This window comes from Neoarius graeffei, chromosome 23, assembly GCF_027579695.1.
Source record: "Neoarius graeffei isolate fNeoGra1 chromosome 23, fNeoGra1.pri, whole genome shotgun sequence".
In the NCBI taxonomy this organism is placed as follows: domain Eukaryota; kingdom Metazoa; phylum Chordata; class Actinopteri; order Siluriformes; family Ariidae; genus Neoarius; species Neoarius graeffei.
In genome coordinates, this window is record NC_083591.1 from 5,795,399 (window position 1) to 5,812,169 (window position 16,771).

General features: G+C 41.3%; 1 protein-coding gene across 1 annotated transcript in view; it reads right to left on the minus strand.

The window, feature by feature from the left end:
- vipr1a (vasoactive intestinal peptide receptor 1a) overlaps nucleotides 1-16,771 on the minus strand; it is a 78,704-nt gene that overhangs the window by 38,656 nt on the left and 23,277 nt on the right. The gene's annotated exons all lie outside the window — the stretch shown is intronic.

Here is a 16,771-nt window from a genome sequence, read left to right on the forward strand (position 1 = left end):
GCTGGAGTGTGGAACAGGAGATATTGGGGAAGAAAAAAAAAACCCTATATTCTTTTAGCTATTTGTGTTTATTTTAAATACTTGATAACAAAGTGATATATCTGACATGATGCGCTCCGCCATTTTGTTTTTCTCTATACTCACAGTAATGTGGATAGAATAAGAGTTGTTGTTGCTACGGTGAAGTTTTCTGTGAGGACATGTTTATTTCACATTTTTTGTCAGGAGTCTCCAGTGTCAATAATTTTTAACCAAGTTTTCCATGATATGGATGTCTAAAGCCAGAGAACAGTTTGGCCTTTTCTCAGTTATCTGCTATAACATAAGTGATAACAGGAGCTAACTTGCTTTGTGGACGTTCCAGAACATTAAATGTAACTATAAATGGATAAAACGTGCTTTAATTAATTAGAACAGAGGATGTTGTGCTTCATGGTTTCTTGGTGACAAACTGCTTCATCACTCCACCTTGTTGTTGATTATTTTCCTATAACAGCATAACCCAAGTGTTTTTATTCCTTACGTCTAATAATTATCCAACACGGACACTAAGGAGATAAAAGTAATCTCTGCGGAGATGTATTAAGGTCGTCAATATTTAAAGCAAAGTGTCGCCTGTCAACTAAAGCTGCATGAATATTGAACACACTGAATAGATGATTCGCTGTCATGTGTTCGATGCGGCTCAGCTCATTTTCTTGACGAATAAGGAAGCCGCTTCATAGCTCTGTAGGGAACATGCTCAAAGTGCTTGGAAAAAAGTGTGACACTGGAGATATGGCTGATTTCCTCAGCGAGCGGCTGAATTGCTCTCCCTGTGGAACGGGTGGAATTGATGATGGTCTTGTTTTTGTCCAGAATTTCAACTCACGTTTAATCAGTGAGAGGAGTGATAAGCTCCATGAACCGAATGCTTTTGGAACCTTAACGACATTTTGAGATGCTTTGAAAAATAACATGAATACAAAAAAATGCATGAATGTGAATGAAATAATACCTACAAAATCCTTAATAGAGAAAATTCAATCCATAAGCGCATCTAATCTCAAAGGACAGCAAAAACATTGCATCATATCGTATCATCTCATCTCATTATCTCTAGCCGCTTTGTCCTGTTCTACAGGGTCGCAGGCAAGCTGGATCCTATCCCAGCTGACAGTGGTTGGGAATCACTGTTCTATTCCCTTCTAGCGGGTTTCATTCGTTTGGTTGGATAGCATGCAATATCGTTAGCATATCGCTTATCCTACGTGTATTACGTCACTCTACTCTACCCAATGGAGAATGAGCGTTGAATATGGTTTAAGATATTGCACAGCTGTCAAGACAACATGACGCCACATGTCGAGGACGTAAAACGTTCGCGCTAGTGAGCAACTGCAACAATTTGTGAACAAACATGGCTGCCAGGTTTGCTTTGTTAAATATGGAAGATTTTGAGAGAATTTTGAAAGAGAAAGAAGCGTTGAACACCCGAAAGAAACATGTATCTATAATAATAATAATAATAATAATAATGGCTGGGGGCGGCACGGTGGTGTAGTGGTTAGCGCTGTCGCCTCACAGGTCCTGGGTTCGACCCCCGGGGCCGGCGAGGGCCTTTCTGTGTGGAGTTTGCATGTTCTCCCCGTGTCCGCGTGGGTTTCCTCCGGGTGCTCCGGTTTCCCCCACAGTCCAAAGACATGCAGGTTAGGTTAACTGGTGACTCTAAATTGACCGTAGGTGTGAATGTGAGTGTGAATGGTTGTCTGTGTCTATGTGTCAGCCCTGTGATGACCTGGTGACTTGTCCAGGGTGTACCCCGCCTTTCGCCCGTAGTCAGCTGGGATAGGCTCCAGCTTGCCTGCGACCCTGTAGAACAGGATAAAGCGGCTAGAGATAATGAGATGAGATGAGATGAGATAATGGCTGGCTTTTTTTCATGGTCTATCAGATATATTCCATTCAGCAACTTGTCTTCGACTCGTTCAATATCGTGCTAGCTGAATGGAATATATCTGATATACCACGAAAAAAAGCCAGCCAATATTATTTAAAAATTACGTCACAATATACTTAGTTATGCGAACAAAACTGAAATAAGGGCCAGTCTGGATTCAGATTTTTTTTAAATCTAATACTTATAGAAGAATTATGAGAAAGAAAATGAGCGGAAATTAAACTTATAATATACAAATATAGTCTAGTCTAGTAAGTAACTCTCTAGTAAATAAATAGCAAAAAATATAAAAGCTGCAACACCTGATGCTAGTGCTGATACTTAAAAAAATTAAGTTTCTGACTTAATATCTTCTTGCTATCATGATATCAACATCACAAGATCATATCGCCTGCCCCGCCTGACTGGAATGCAAGCTACCATCCAGATATGAGTGTTTTTACAGATGCACATAATATAAATCAAGATAATCTCTGGCAAAAGGGACTGGACAGACGAGCTCGATGGAGAATGTGTTACTATTATGGTCCATGCTGTAGACGGGATTGGATCTGAATTGAAGCCTTGCCAGAGGAATGCTTTCATCAGTCCGAAAAACAAGAATAAGACATTGGGCATGTTGTGTTTTTCAGTGAGTCTCAGCTCAGTACAGGATGGTGTAAGAGCTCCTGCAGGCAGTGAAACTACAAGTTATACAATCTCACAAGTGCAAGAAAGCTAGCTTGGAATAAAATTCCAAGAACATGTCGTAACCGGGGTCATCAATCACCTCATATGCACTCATACTGAGTACTGAAGGCTTTTCTGCATTGCTGAGTTTTCTTGGAAGAGTTGAGTGTTTAGGAGTTTCCTGAAAGTGATCGAATGGGAATCGACATGATGAACAAAGCTCTGGAACCAAACACGAGAACCCCACTGTCTGTTCACAGATCAGAGTGAACCTTGATGTGGATGGGTTATAAGAGCAGAAGACCACATCAGGTTCCACCATCCGCTTCAAAGTTTGACATATTGTCTCTCATCTCATCTCATTATCTGTAGCCGCTTTATCCTGTCCTACAGGGTCGCAGGCAAGCTGGAGCCTATCCCAGCTGACTACGGGCGAAAGGCGGGGTACACCCTGGACAAGTCGCCAGGTCATCACAGGGCTGACACATAGACACAGACAACCATTCACACTCACATTCACACCTACGCTCAATTTAGAGTCACCAGTTAACCTAACCTGCATGTCTTTGGACTGTGGGGGAAACCGGAGCACCCGGAGGAAACCCACGCAGACACGGGGAGAACATGCAAACTCCACACAGAAAGGCCCTCGCCGGCCATGGGGCTCGAACCCGGACCTTCTTGCTGTGAGGCGACAGTGCTAACCACTACACCACCGTGCCACCCACTTGACATATTGTGCGTTCTGATATTGTTTTCTGCTCACCGCGGTTGTAAAGAGTGATGATTTGAGTTATTGCTCACTCAAACAGTGAATAGTTTGTGTATTTGTTGTTTCTTTGTCTCTTCACAAAATCTTCCTGTGTGTACCGTCTTCGCATCTTTAAATCCGAGCCTCAAACCCTTGTTTTATGATTTCCTGGTTTTGACCCTCACCTGCTTCCACTGGTTTTGTCCAATGACTAAAAAACATGGATAGCATAACATCGATACAAGTGAAGCAACCCCAGGTCTACAGCCCCTGATGGCTGGCTGCAGTATAACGTGTAGCTCCGCCCATCCTCGTGTGTTTCAATGACAAAATAGCCCATTTCCATTTCACTTTTCTAGTCTAAACTGTCTTTCCATGTACAGTGTCCAATTCAAACCATTAGTGTTCCTTATGCTAATATCTGCATGTTTTTATTTTCCCCCAGAAATTAGTTTTTAAACCATTTTTCTATTTTTTTGTAAAGTGTGAATACACTTGAGAATGAAGCGATTGACAGGCTTGGCAACATGCTGGACCTGGGTTCTGGGAGAAGGGGGCGGGCCTACAAAATCAGTAGGTATACCTGACTTCGGCTCTCATCTCTACTGCGCAGGTTCTGGCTCCAAATTTGACAACATGGCGGAGGCTTCAGTTCTATCAAACAGAAGGGCTTGGAGCCACACCGTCCAAGTTGTTTGGGTTTTTTTTTTTTTAACAGTCGTTGATTTTGTCTATAGCCATGGCTCTATGCGATGAAGCACTATCATGATTGTTGGATTTACTGTAATAAACACTGAGAACTTCACATTATTTAACAATTATTCGCCGAAGGCGAGGTGAATAATAACTGAGATGAAGTCGAGGTTATTATTCATCAATATTCACTAAGCCTGAGGCGGATAATTGTTTTAGTATAAATACACCAGTGACAATTTTTTAAAAATTTTATTTAAAAAATCATTTATTTAAAGCTTCCAAAACAGCATGCAAATATTAAAACAGTGCTCACAGACTTGTGTCACTTATCTACGCTGAGTCACATACTTTGTTTTGAAATCGATAAAATAAATCACAAGTCCACCTTACCTTTGAATAGTTATAGACCAAACTTCAGAGCGTCTTTAGTGCTTTTATTTTAGGAACAGCATTTTCTTTCATAATCTGCAATTCTTCCTCACTTACGGTGACAAAGCGATTGGCAGCCATTTTGTCGAGTTGCTCGAGGTGATTATCGAGAAATAGTCAGAATTTCTCAACCAATCAGTGCACAATTTCTTATAATCACCTCCATATACACGCACACTAAACCATTATATTTCTTATCAAGCGTTTTGAACTCTTCTAAAGGACATTTTGATGAATGGTTCTTTAATCACCTTTGTCGAGTACGACAAAAAAAAAACACCCTGAAGAATCACTTCTTACCATTACATGAATCGTGATTCTTGATTTAATTGTAAAACCAGAAAAATGTTGAGCACCTTTATTTTTAAGAGTGGTTGAACGACATAAATTCCCGTGTTTCCAGAGATATATTTAACAGTTATTCCATGAAATCAAATCATACACGAGCTGATAGCCGACAAGGCGCGGAGCACCAAGTTGTCAATAAGCCATGTACAACAAGATTGAGTGGAATAACTGTTTTATTCTATCCACATTCACTGGATTTTCAGAAACAGAGCATTTTTATTTTCATTTTTTGCAAATTCGATAAATAAAAACTTTATACAAAACGTCCGACAAAATAATTTACGCTTAGAATGTAAACAAACCAGTGAAATAACAGGAGCAATTTGTGAAAAATGCGATCTCATCTCATTATCTCTAGCCGCTTTATCCTTCTACAGGGTCGCAGGCAAGCTGGAGCCTATCCCAGCTGACTACGGGTGAAAGGCGGGGTACACCCTGGACAAGTCGCCAGGTCATCACAGGGCTGACACATAGACACAGACAACCATTCACACTCACATTCACACCTACGCTCAATTTAGAGTCACCAGTTAACCTAACCTGCATGTCTTTGGACTGTGGGGGAAACCGGAGCACCCGGAGGAAACCCACGCGGACACGGGGAGAACATGCAAACTCCGCACAGAAAGGCCCTCGCCGGCCACAGGGCTTGAACCCGGACCTTCTTGCTGTGAGGCGACAGCGCTAACCACTACACCACCGTGCTGCCCCCGAAAAATGCAATAATAATAATAATTCTTGAAAAATAAAAAAAGAACGTTCTTACTATCAAATACTTTAATTCCATATTTTGTTGCTTTTTTGTATTTTTGGGGGGGTTTGGCTTCTTCTTCTTCTTTAGGGGTTTTTGGTGGTTGGCAAACCAATTTAAAGGTGCATTAGCGCCACCAACTGGGTTGGAGTGTAGAACAGGTGGGGGGAAAAACAAACAAAAAACTATATTCTATATTAAGCTATTTATGCTTCTTTTAAATACTTGATCACAATTTTGGGGGTTTTGTTTTCAAGTAGAGGTTTTATTTCATCCTCGGTTGGTTCAGCAACACGCTCTGCCATTTTGTTTTTCTCTACTCACGGTATATGAGCTGATATCCTACTAGTAGAGTAGCCAAACAGAGTGTGCAATTGCTCATATCCAGTGAATGTGGATACGCACCAAAAGTGGAACTTCTATTAGTAAGAACCCAAATCTAACACCTTCTAACAGATGTGAGGATGGGCTGGAATAAATGGACAACCTTAAATAAAACTGACAGGCAGAAGTACTCATTTCCCTCTGAAACTAAATAAAGCTACGAATTTATCACATTACACAAGAGTGTAAGACGCAGCCTGTTTTCGTAGCACAATCTAATAAAACTGTAAAAGCCAACAGGTCAATTCCCAAAACAGCCATCTTTACTGATCACGCTGACGGTTCCTGCTTGCTGACGTTGCCTGTGTGGCAGTGGTGTGAGAAAGCACGCTGTTTACACAAGCTAAGTTATGGCCATGCAAATCACTTTGTTCATAAAATAAATTGCTGTCTACTGTAAAGCTTCTGGGTAAAAAGTTCAGACGTGTCAGGACACGCGAGAGCCCTTCCACCTTGAATTTATGACTTGTTCCGGGATTTGAGTGGCTCGCTGTTTCGTAACACTTGTTTTCCGTTTTACTTTGCTGCACAGTGCTCAATCAACTATATTTGCATTCAGCATGAAGTGAACACAAACAACATTAAAAGCATTAACAATAAATTCAACAGGAGAGGTATTCATTCAAGATTGTGAGTGTTAATTTAGCTTTTTTACTGTATATAAATTTTTTTAAAATAATTTTGTTACGTTAATGAAGATTAATGAGCAGTAGGCAGACTCAACTCAAAGACAAACAAAAAAACAAATAAGAATATAAGAATTAATTTCTGGTATTAAATAACTTCGCTTTGTGAGTTTAGTTAAAGCTAGACAGCCTTTCGATTTCATAAAATCAGTGAAATTTAGTTCCCTCTGAAATTTGCCCTTTGTGATATATGTTTATTTCTGTAATATCGAAAAAAATATCAGGCCATTCTGTGGCTGGGAAGTTATTTAATTTGAAGGGATTAAAGCAAATAACGTGCATGAAATCGCTCGCTTCGTGCAGTCAAGCAGACAGAGTAAGTCTGTGTATGTGTGCACGCGCAGGTTTACCATGTTCTCCTTCTTCTTCTTTTGGGTTTTATGGCAGCTGGCATCCACAGTGTTGCATTACTGCCACCTACTGGTTTACCTTTGACCGTGCGCTGACAGTTCCATCATTCTGTCGCTAAACGAACAGCTGATCACACCGAGGTGCTCGCTGAGCGCTGATATTTATTAGTTTGATATTTCCTGCGTTTTCTTTCCTTCGTATATAACATAACGTCTTTTCTTTTTCTCGCTTTCCGTTACTGTAGTCGGTCTTTCACGTTTCATTCGCACACTCACGTCCTCCGTTTTTCTCTCCTGTTTTAAATTTGTATCCCACAATGCCTTGCGCGAACGGGGAAAGCCCACTATGTGATGGTGCATGACGTAGTATCTTGAACTGGGTCATGGTGAAGCAGGAAAAAATAGCGGAGAATTTAAGGCCACATGGCCCAAAATTCATTAATTGTTCATCTCATCTCATTATCTGTAGCCACTTTATCCTGTTCTACAGGGTCGCAGGCAAGCTGGAGCCTATCCCAGCTGACTACGGGCGAAAGGCGGGGTACACCCTGGACAAGTCGCCAGGTCATCACAGGGCTGACACATAGACACAGACAACCATTCACACTCACATTCACACCTACGGTCAATTTAGAGTCACCAGTTAACCTAACCTGCATGTCTTTGGACTGTGGGGGAAACCGGAGCACCCGAAGGAAACCCACACGGACACGGGGAGAACATGCAAACTCCGCACAGAAAGGCCCTCGCCGGCCACGGGGCTCGAACCCGGACCTTCTTGCTGTGAGGCGACAGCGCTAACCACTACACCACCGTGCCGCCCCTTCATTAATTGTTATATTTAAAAAAAACCAACTAGTAAAATCGGAAGCCTATGATTCGAATTCAGTAGCTTTCGGTCCACTAAACAAAAATAATTGGGTGTCGGGGAAAATTCTTTTTATGACCTACGCTTGAAATATCTGAAAGGCAGTCTAGCTTTAAATCCCAACCTTGGAAGTGTGAGCCAATATTAAAGCAAGAATATTGAGCTGCGGTCTCTTTCTTCTGAAACATGGCTACTTTAAATTTTTACAGTCAGTTATTAACAATGGACTCCAAACTAGCTTGCTAGCTAATGATCGCTGAACCACTACAGCATCCATGTTAAAAAAAAAACCCTGCCAAAACTATTCCAGCGCTTTCCCTCAGTACGTCACTATCTGCACTGATGCTTCAGTGTATATCATATTTCATATCATCTTTAATAATGCGAGCAAATCATGTGATATTTCGTGAATTTGTCATACTATACAACCTCATCTCATTATCTCTCATTGCTTTATCCTTCTACAGGGTCGCAGGCAAGCTGGAGCCTATCCCAGCTGACTACGGGCGAAAGGCGGGGTACACCCTGGACAAGTCACCAGGTCATCACAGGGCTGACACATAGACACAGACAACCATTCACACTCACGGTCAATTTAGAGTCACCAGTTAACCTCACCTGCATGTCTTTGGGGGAAACCGGAACACCCGGAGGAAACCCACGCGGACAACATGCAAACTCCACACAGAAAGGCCCTCGCCGGCCACGGGGCTCGAACCCAGACCTTCTTGCTGTGAGGCGACAGCGCTAACCACTACACCACCGTGCCGCCCCACTATACAACCTCCAAAATGAAAATAACAAGCTTTAAGTTCAAACATGGGTCTTGGGATTTGACTGTATTATTATGCATTCAAAGGCTAAAACGTAAGAAATGAACACATAATATTTCAGCCTCTGGTGTGGATGCTATAGAACACAGATCATGAATTGGCTTTAACCTGGGGCCAAGATCTCTCAGAGGAAAAAATGTTACACAAATACACACTTCAATTTACACCTTCCCTCAGTCCTAGTCCTTGGACTCTCTCTCATCCGCTCCTTCATTCTCACAGTGGTTGAAAATAATGACGTATTTAAAATGTGGCCTAATATTTGGGTGAAAGTGCGACATTACACTGATTCACCTTTTTCTTTCCAAAAATAACATTAGTTCTGTGTTTCATCAAGGCTCACAGCTATCCTAGGACTTTTATCTCTCCTGGACAGATTAAATTTAACTGTAACCGCTGCACTGATCGCTAAGGCAGCTCACGTTAACTCTTTCAAAGGCTTTTTCTTTATTAGCTAGTGCTTATGTAATTATACACTTTATAAAGTATTTTTTCTTTGAATTTCTACTCAATTAGGTCATTTTTTGTCACTTCCCACTTGCAAGTGAGCTCGCTCTTCCCATCACGTGACACTTACTAGGGCGCTATCTGCCCTCTTCTGCATACATGACCTCACAGATGCTCACGATTGGTTGGTTAAATTCACTCTTTTTGAATTTTGTGCTCTCTTCAGCTTGGTTAAACACTTTAATCCATTTTGGACAGTCTTCATAATTTTAACTAGAAAATTGTGTTCGAGGATGGTCAGGAGGAGTCAGAGAAACAGACTGCCATATTGGTTACAAAGCACCTCCAAGCTATTTATCATCAGTGTCATGATGAAGAAGGCAGACATATAAATATTTCCATGCGCACTTTATGCTCCTATTTGAATTTCTTACTGGCATGTATTGTAAATTCATAAAAGCTTCAACGTCAAAAAAAAAAAAAAGCAAAACCAACAACCCACAGCTTTTAATATGTTTTGTTCACTTCCAAAATATCAAGAAGGCTGGATTTCCTAAAAGGTCAAAAGAGGAACGTAAATCCATATATTAATCTCTCAATATGGTTGTTGTAAATTTTCTTGCGCTCGTTCGCTTTGTTCCTTTTTGTTGACGACACCGAGATCATCATTCAGTCAATTATATATACGGCTTCATCCTCTGTAGAGAGCAGCGCAGCATTCCGTCGATTCTCCATCTGCTTTTCCCATCATAACCCTGAAGGGGGCTGATTGTATCGTCAGCTCATCCCACTCCCACGTCTGGAACAAGCTTCCCCCATTACATCTGGCCAGTATCACCAAACTCCAGAGGCTTTCGACAGCAGGATGATAAATCCTCGCCACTTTGCCCTGAAGCACCTAAATCCCTCAAACCCTGTTTGGAATAAGCTTTGAAAAGAAATCCCTCAGAGGCCCGTTTTACAGGCAAAGCTTGTCCCTTGCTTCAAGGAGGAGCTGTGACCTGATAGACATGAACTATATCTGGACTGGGTTTGTAAAACAACTATCAAAGCTGGAGACGGAAAAAAAAAAGTTAAAGCTATATGCTGACGTGGAGCCAAATGAAGAAAGTGTATCCGAGAGACATGCTTAAAATTAAAAGAAAACACGGATTTATTTACAACTAATAATGCGCTCATTTTAATATGTTATCATTCCCATAGTGGGCAGCTTACACAGGGACATACAGTGGTGCTTGAAAGTTTGTGAACCCTTTCGAATTTTCTATATTTCTGCATAAATATGACCTAAAACATCATCAGATTTTCACACAAGTCCTAAAAGTAGATAAAAAGAACCCAGTTAAACAAATGAGACAAAAATATTATACTTGGTCATTTATTTATTGAGGAAAATGATCCAATATTACATATCTGTGAGTGGCAAAAGTATGTGAACCTTTGCTTTCAGTACCTGGTGTGACCCCCTTGTGCAGCAATAACTGCAACTAAATGTTTGCGGTAACTGTTGATCAGTCCTGCACACCGGCTTAGAGGAATTTTAGCCCGTTCCTCCATACAGAACAGCTTCAACTCTGGGATGTTGGTGGGTTTCCTCACATGAACTGCTCGCTTCAGGTCCTTCCACAACATTTCGATTGGATTAAGGTCAGGACTTTGACTTGGCCATTCCAAAACATTAACTTTATTCTTCAACCATTCTTTGGTAGAACGACTTGTGTGCTGAGGGTTGTTGTCTTGTTGCATGACCCACCTTCTCTTGAGATTCAGTTCATGGTCAGATGTCCTGACATTTTCCTTTAGAATTCGCTGGTATAATTCAGAATTCATTGTTCCATCAATGATGGCAAGCCGTCCTGGCCCAGATGCAGCAGAACAGGCCCAAACCATGATACTACCACCACCATGTTTCGCAGATGGGATAAAGTTCTTATGCTGGAATGCAGTGTTTTCCTTTCTCAAACCTTACGCTTCTCATTTAAACCAAAAAGTTCTATTTTGGTCTCATCTGTCCACAAAACATTTTTCCAATAGCCTTCTGGCTTGTCAGTGTGATCTTTAGCAAACTGCAGATGAGCAGCAATGTCCTTTTTGGAGAGCAGTGGCTTTCTCCTTGCAACCCTGCCATGCACACCATTGTTGTTCAGTGTTCTCCTGATGGTGATGTTCTCTCTCACATGAACATTAGCCAATGTGAGAGAGGCCTTCAGTTGCTTAGAAGTTACCCTGGGGTCCTTTGTGACTTCATTGACTATTACATGCCTTGCTCTTGGAGTGATCTTTGTTGGTCGACCACTCCTGGGGAGTGGGGAGTAACAATGGTTTTGAATTTCCTCCATTTGGACACAATCTGTTTGACTGTGGATTGGTGGAGTCCAAACTCTTTAGAGATGGTTTTGTAACCTTTTCCAGCCTGATGAGCATCAACAATGCTTTTTCTGAGGTCCTCAGAAATCTCCTTTGTTCGTGCCATGATACACTTCCACAAACATATGCTGTGAAGATCAGACTTTGATAGAGCCCTGTTCTTTAAATAAAACAGGGTGCCCACTCACACCTGATTGTCATCCCATTGATTGAAAACGCCTGACTCTAATTTCACCTTCAAATTAACTGCTAATCCTAGCGGTTCACATACTTTTGCCACTCACAGATATGTAATACTGGATCGTTTTCCTCAATAAATAAATGACCAAGTATAATATTGTTGTCTCATTTGTTTAACTGGGTTCTCTTTATCTACTTTTAGGACTTGTGTGAAAATCTGATGATGTTTTAGGTCCTATTTATGCAGAAATATAGAAAATTCTTAAGGGTTCACAAACTTTCAAGCACCACTGTATCAGGCGATAATCATATAGATTAGTGTAAAGGAAGCCATTTCTCCATGGAACTAAAAAACAGGTTTCATTTACATATCAGTAAAATGACTTTCATATCTCGATGGAATGAAAGGTACCTTTTTTTTAAAGGTCAAAATTTATGTTGTACTCCTTCCTCTGAAAAATAAAGAAAACAGTGTTTCTCAACCACTGGGTGCAAAGCGCCATCTAGTCAGCTGCGATTTTTACTCGTAGTAAAAATTAGGTCATATTTATGCAGAAATATAGAAAATTCTAAAGGGTTCACAAACTTTCAAGCACCACTGTAAATATGGCAAATATATAATAACAAATAGAATAAGTATAATAATGTAGATAAAAATATTAAAACATAGCTATTTGTACTGACGATGGAAACTTTAAGAAATGTGAAAATTATAATGACGCAAAGGTTAGTACACACTGGACAATTTAGAGTTAATCTAGAACATTTTTAGTTATATACATAACCAATAGTTTGACTAAAATGATTTCACACACTTAGAGTTTATAACTATAGACTCCAGAGCGTTAAATAATTTAGCAGCAGAATATCTGAAAGATCGATAACCAGACTCAGATGATCTTTTGACCATGTGAATATTAGATTTGTTTCGAGTGTTGTAGTTATGTATTTCAGAATTGTGGGTAAACATGTTCCGGAGATATGACGGGCCAAGTCCTTTCAAGCATTTGAATGCAAATAGGCATTTATCGTGTCTTAAAGCTAGACTGCCTTTCAGATTTTTCAAGTGTAGGTCATAAAAAGAATCCCCCCCGACATCCAATTATTTTTGTTGAGTGGACCGAAAGCTACTGAATTCGAATCATCTCATCTCATTATCTGTAGCCGCTTTATCCTGTTCTACAGGGTCGTAGGCAAGCTGGAGCCTATCCCAGCTGACTATGGGCGAAAGGCGGGGTACACCCTGGACAAGTCGCCAGGTCATCACAGGGCTGACACATAGACACAGACAACCATTCACACTCACATTCACACCTACGCTCAATTTAGAGTCACCAGTTAACCTAACCTGCATGTCTTTGGACTATGGGGGAAACCGGAGCACCCGGAGGAAACCCACGCGGACACGGGGAGAACATGCAAACTCCGCACAGAAAGGCCCTCGCCGGCCACGGGGCTCGAACCCGGACCTTCTTGCTGTGAGGCGACAGCGCTAACCACTACACCACCATGCCGCCTGAATTCGGATCACAGACTTCCAATTTTATTAGTTTTTTTTCAACAGAAAAATTAATTAATTTATCTCCACACGGCCCTAAATTCTCCACTATTTTTTCCTGCTTCACCATGACCCAATTCAAGATACTACGTTATGCACCATCATGTGGTGGGCTTTCGCCATTCGCGCAAGGCATTGTGGGATACAAATTTGAAACAGGAGAGAAAAACGGAGGACGTGAGTGTGCGAATGAAACGTGAAAGACCGACTACAGTAACAGAAAGAAAGCGAGAAGAAATATGTTATTTACCAGCTGGGAGGTCCGTATTGTGAAATACTGTGACCGAGGTCTTGAAAGTACTGACCGAGGCCCTCTGTGCTGAGGTCAGTATTCAAGGCCGAGATCACGGTATTTCACCATACGGACCGACCTTAAGCTGGTATATATATATATATATATATATATATATATATTTTTTTTTTTACCAAATTCTAACAGAAAACGAGAGCGCCCGAAAGGGAAAACCGAGCCGAACTGAGCCGCCATTTTGAATCCTCATTCACGGCTGTAATGCAAATTGCTTCCTCCTCAGTATACAAGTACACTTCCATGGCAGGAAAAAAATACATTTTGCTGCCTATGTAGTCCCCTATTTATACAAAATTTAGTCATTCAGGATTCAGCCATGTTTTTGCTCGGCGTTTGCAAGTTACAGGTTTTTAGCTTTCTCCTGAAATGTTTTCTTTTATTTCTTCTTCCTCAGGGTAGTAAAACTCATTTTCGCTGTGAAGACTGTCGTTATCGCTATCTATTAATGCTATTCTCCTGAGAAATGCGAAAATAAATGCTACTATGTTTGGTGGTGTTGTGAACGAGCGAGTCGCCAGGGGTCCGTATCCGGGATTCCGTAACTGGGGTCCGTACCGTAGGATATGGACCCGCTTGCCAGCCAATAAGAGCGCAGGATTTGATGGAAACCGGACCGCGAAAAAATAAAAGACGTTATGTTATAGGTGTGAATGTGAGTGTGAATGGTTGTCTGTGTCTATGTGTCAGCCCTGTGATGACCTGGCGACTTGTCCAGGGTGTACCCCGCCTTTCGCCCGTAGTCAGCTGGGATAGGCTCCAGCTTGCCTGCAACCCTGTAGAAGGATAAAGCGGCTACAGATAATGAGATGAGATGTTATAGGTGTGAATGTGAGTGTGAATGGTTGTCTGTGTCTATGTGTCAGCCCTGTGATGACCTGGTGACTTGTCCAGGGTGTACCCCGCCTTTCGCCCGTAGTCAGCTGGGATAGGCTCCAGCTTGCCTGCGACCCTGTAGAACAGGATAAAGCGGCTAGAGATAATGAGATGAGATGAAATGTTATATACTGTACGAAGGAAAGAAAACGCAGGACCAAACTAATAAATATCGGCGGTCAGCGAGCACCTCGGTGTGATCAGCTGTTTGTTTAGCGACGGAATGATGGAACTGTCAGTGCACGGTCAAAGGTAAACCTGCGCATGTGCACACACACACACACACACACGGACTTCCTCTGTCTGTTTGACTATGCAAATTGAGCGATTTCATGCACATTATTTGCTTTAATCCCCTCAAATTAAATAACTTCCCAGCCACAGAATGGCTGATATTTTGTTAGATATTACAGAAATAAACATATATCACAGTGACCACATTTCAGACGGAACTAAATTTCACTGATTTTATGAAATCGAAAGGCCGTCTAGCTTTAATAAGACTCAGAAAATGCAACATCTTCTGTCCTTAGACTTTCCCGTGTCTGAAATCTTAAAGTGACAGCTTTACTCCGATTGTTACAAAGCGCCGACGCTGGAGACTCCTTCCAAAAACGTTACATAAACATCTCCTCATTACAGAAACTATCACCATGTCAATGATTATTATTAGTCCGTTATACAAGTCCTTGTGAAGGAGTCGTGTCGTATTAGAAAGACTGCATTAATATAAATCTGTGATTTGCGACTGTCGTACCGCCATAAAAAAAAAAATCAATGCTGGCATTAAAACTTAACCACCATCTTCTCCTGGCTCCGATTCGAGACTTCAGCATCACTGCGGTATAAAGCTCTGTGTCACTGTAGCATGTAAAATAAAAGCCTCACCTCTCACTTTCTCTCTGTATTCCTCTTTTTTCGCAGTTGCGACACACTCACTAACAGCACACAGAATTTATCAGACTGTTCATGCAAATCTTGAGTGCTGCTATGAGTATATATTCAAATGGATTTTTCAAGAGAAATCAATTTCCTTGCGAATTTGAAATAAACATCCAGACGCAGTGGGATTAGAGCACATAAACAACGGAGCATCTGTGCAAATTCCTGCGATGGAAAGCTTAAGATACTGTAGCTTACACAAAACAAAGTACTCGAGGTGAATTTGGTGTCATAAATCACACGGCTTTAGAAAAACGGCCTTTCCGATGGGAGGTCAGAGGTCAAAACCATGTATACAGTTTATCAATCTGTACCACGTAATGATGCTTTCTCGGGAGCGATGTGAGAACAGGATCTGATCGAGCATTAGTATTTATTGTAAACCGTACAGCTTCATTATTCAGTATGAAGCTGAGGAAAGACACTGATACGTCTAGTAAAAAGATAAGAAACAGCCATTGTCTCTTGTTAATCTACAGCTGCGCAGAGGTACTGTAGACAAAAAAAGAAGTTTATTCAAGTGTGCTTCTAGTATACTTCTTTTAAACTAAAAATAAGACAGTATGCTTTCAGTTGACTTTTTATTTACTTATCAGAGATATACTTAATAAAGTTATACATAAGTATACTTGGTTATACTGAAAAGTATATCGAAAAGTCTAAGTATATTAAGCTTAGACTTAAACTTTTGATCAAGATATACTTAAAAAAAGTGGAATAAAGTATTAAAATATTTGTGCCTTATGTTTAAGTGCCATGGTGGTGTAGTGGTTAGCGCTGCTGCCTCACAGCAAGAAGGTCCGGGTTCGAGCCCCGTGGCCGGCGAGGGCCTTTCTGTGCGGAGTTTGCATGTTCTCCACGTGTCCGCGTGGGTTTCCTCCGGGTGCTCCGGTTTCCCCCACAGTCCAAAGACATGCAGGTTAGGTTAACTGGTGACTCTAAATTGACTGTGAGTGTGAATGGTTGTCTATGTGTCAGCCCTGTGATGACCTGGCGACTTGTCCAGGGTGTACCCCGCCTTTTGCCCGTAGTCAGCTGGGATAGGCTCCAGCTTGCCTGCGACCCTGTAGAACAGGATAAAGCAGCTAGAGAGATGAGATGTTTAAGTGGACTTGCCCTGTAGTTGTGCTCCAGCATTGTTGACTCTTAAGTATGTCTGTGGGTCCATATAAGTTTTTTTTTTTTTCCTCAGTGGGATAATGAAATTTATTTATTTATTTATTTATTTTTTCCTTTCCAGCTTGGATGTTACTACATGTAACATCTAGATGTAACACCTTCTGCGCGCTTCGACAGCGCATTGATACGGAGCTCAGATATCAATGCGCTGCCGAAGCGCGCAGAAGGTGTTAGTACGCCTGTCATTATAGTGCGGACTTTCCATAGCATA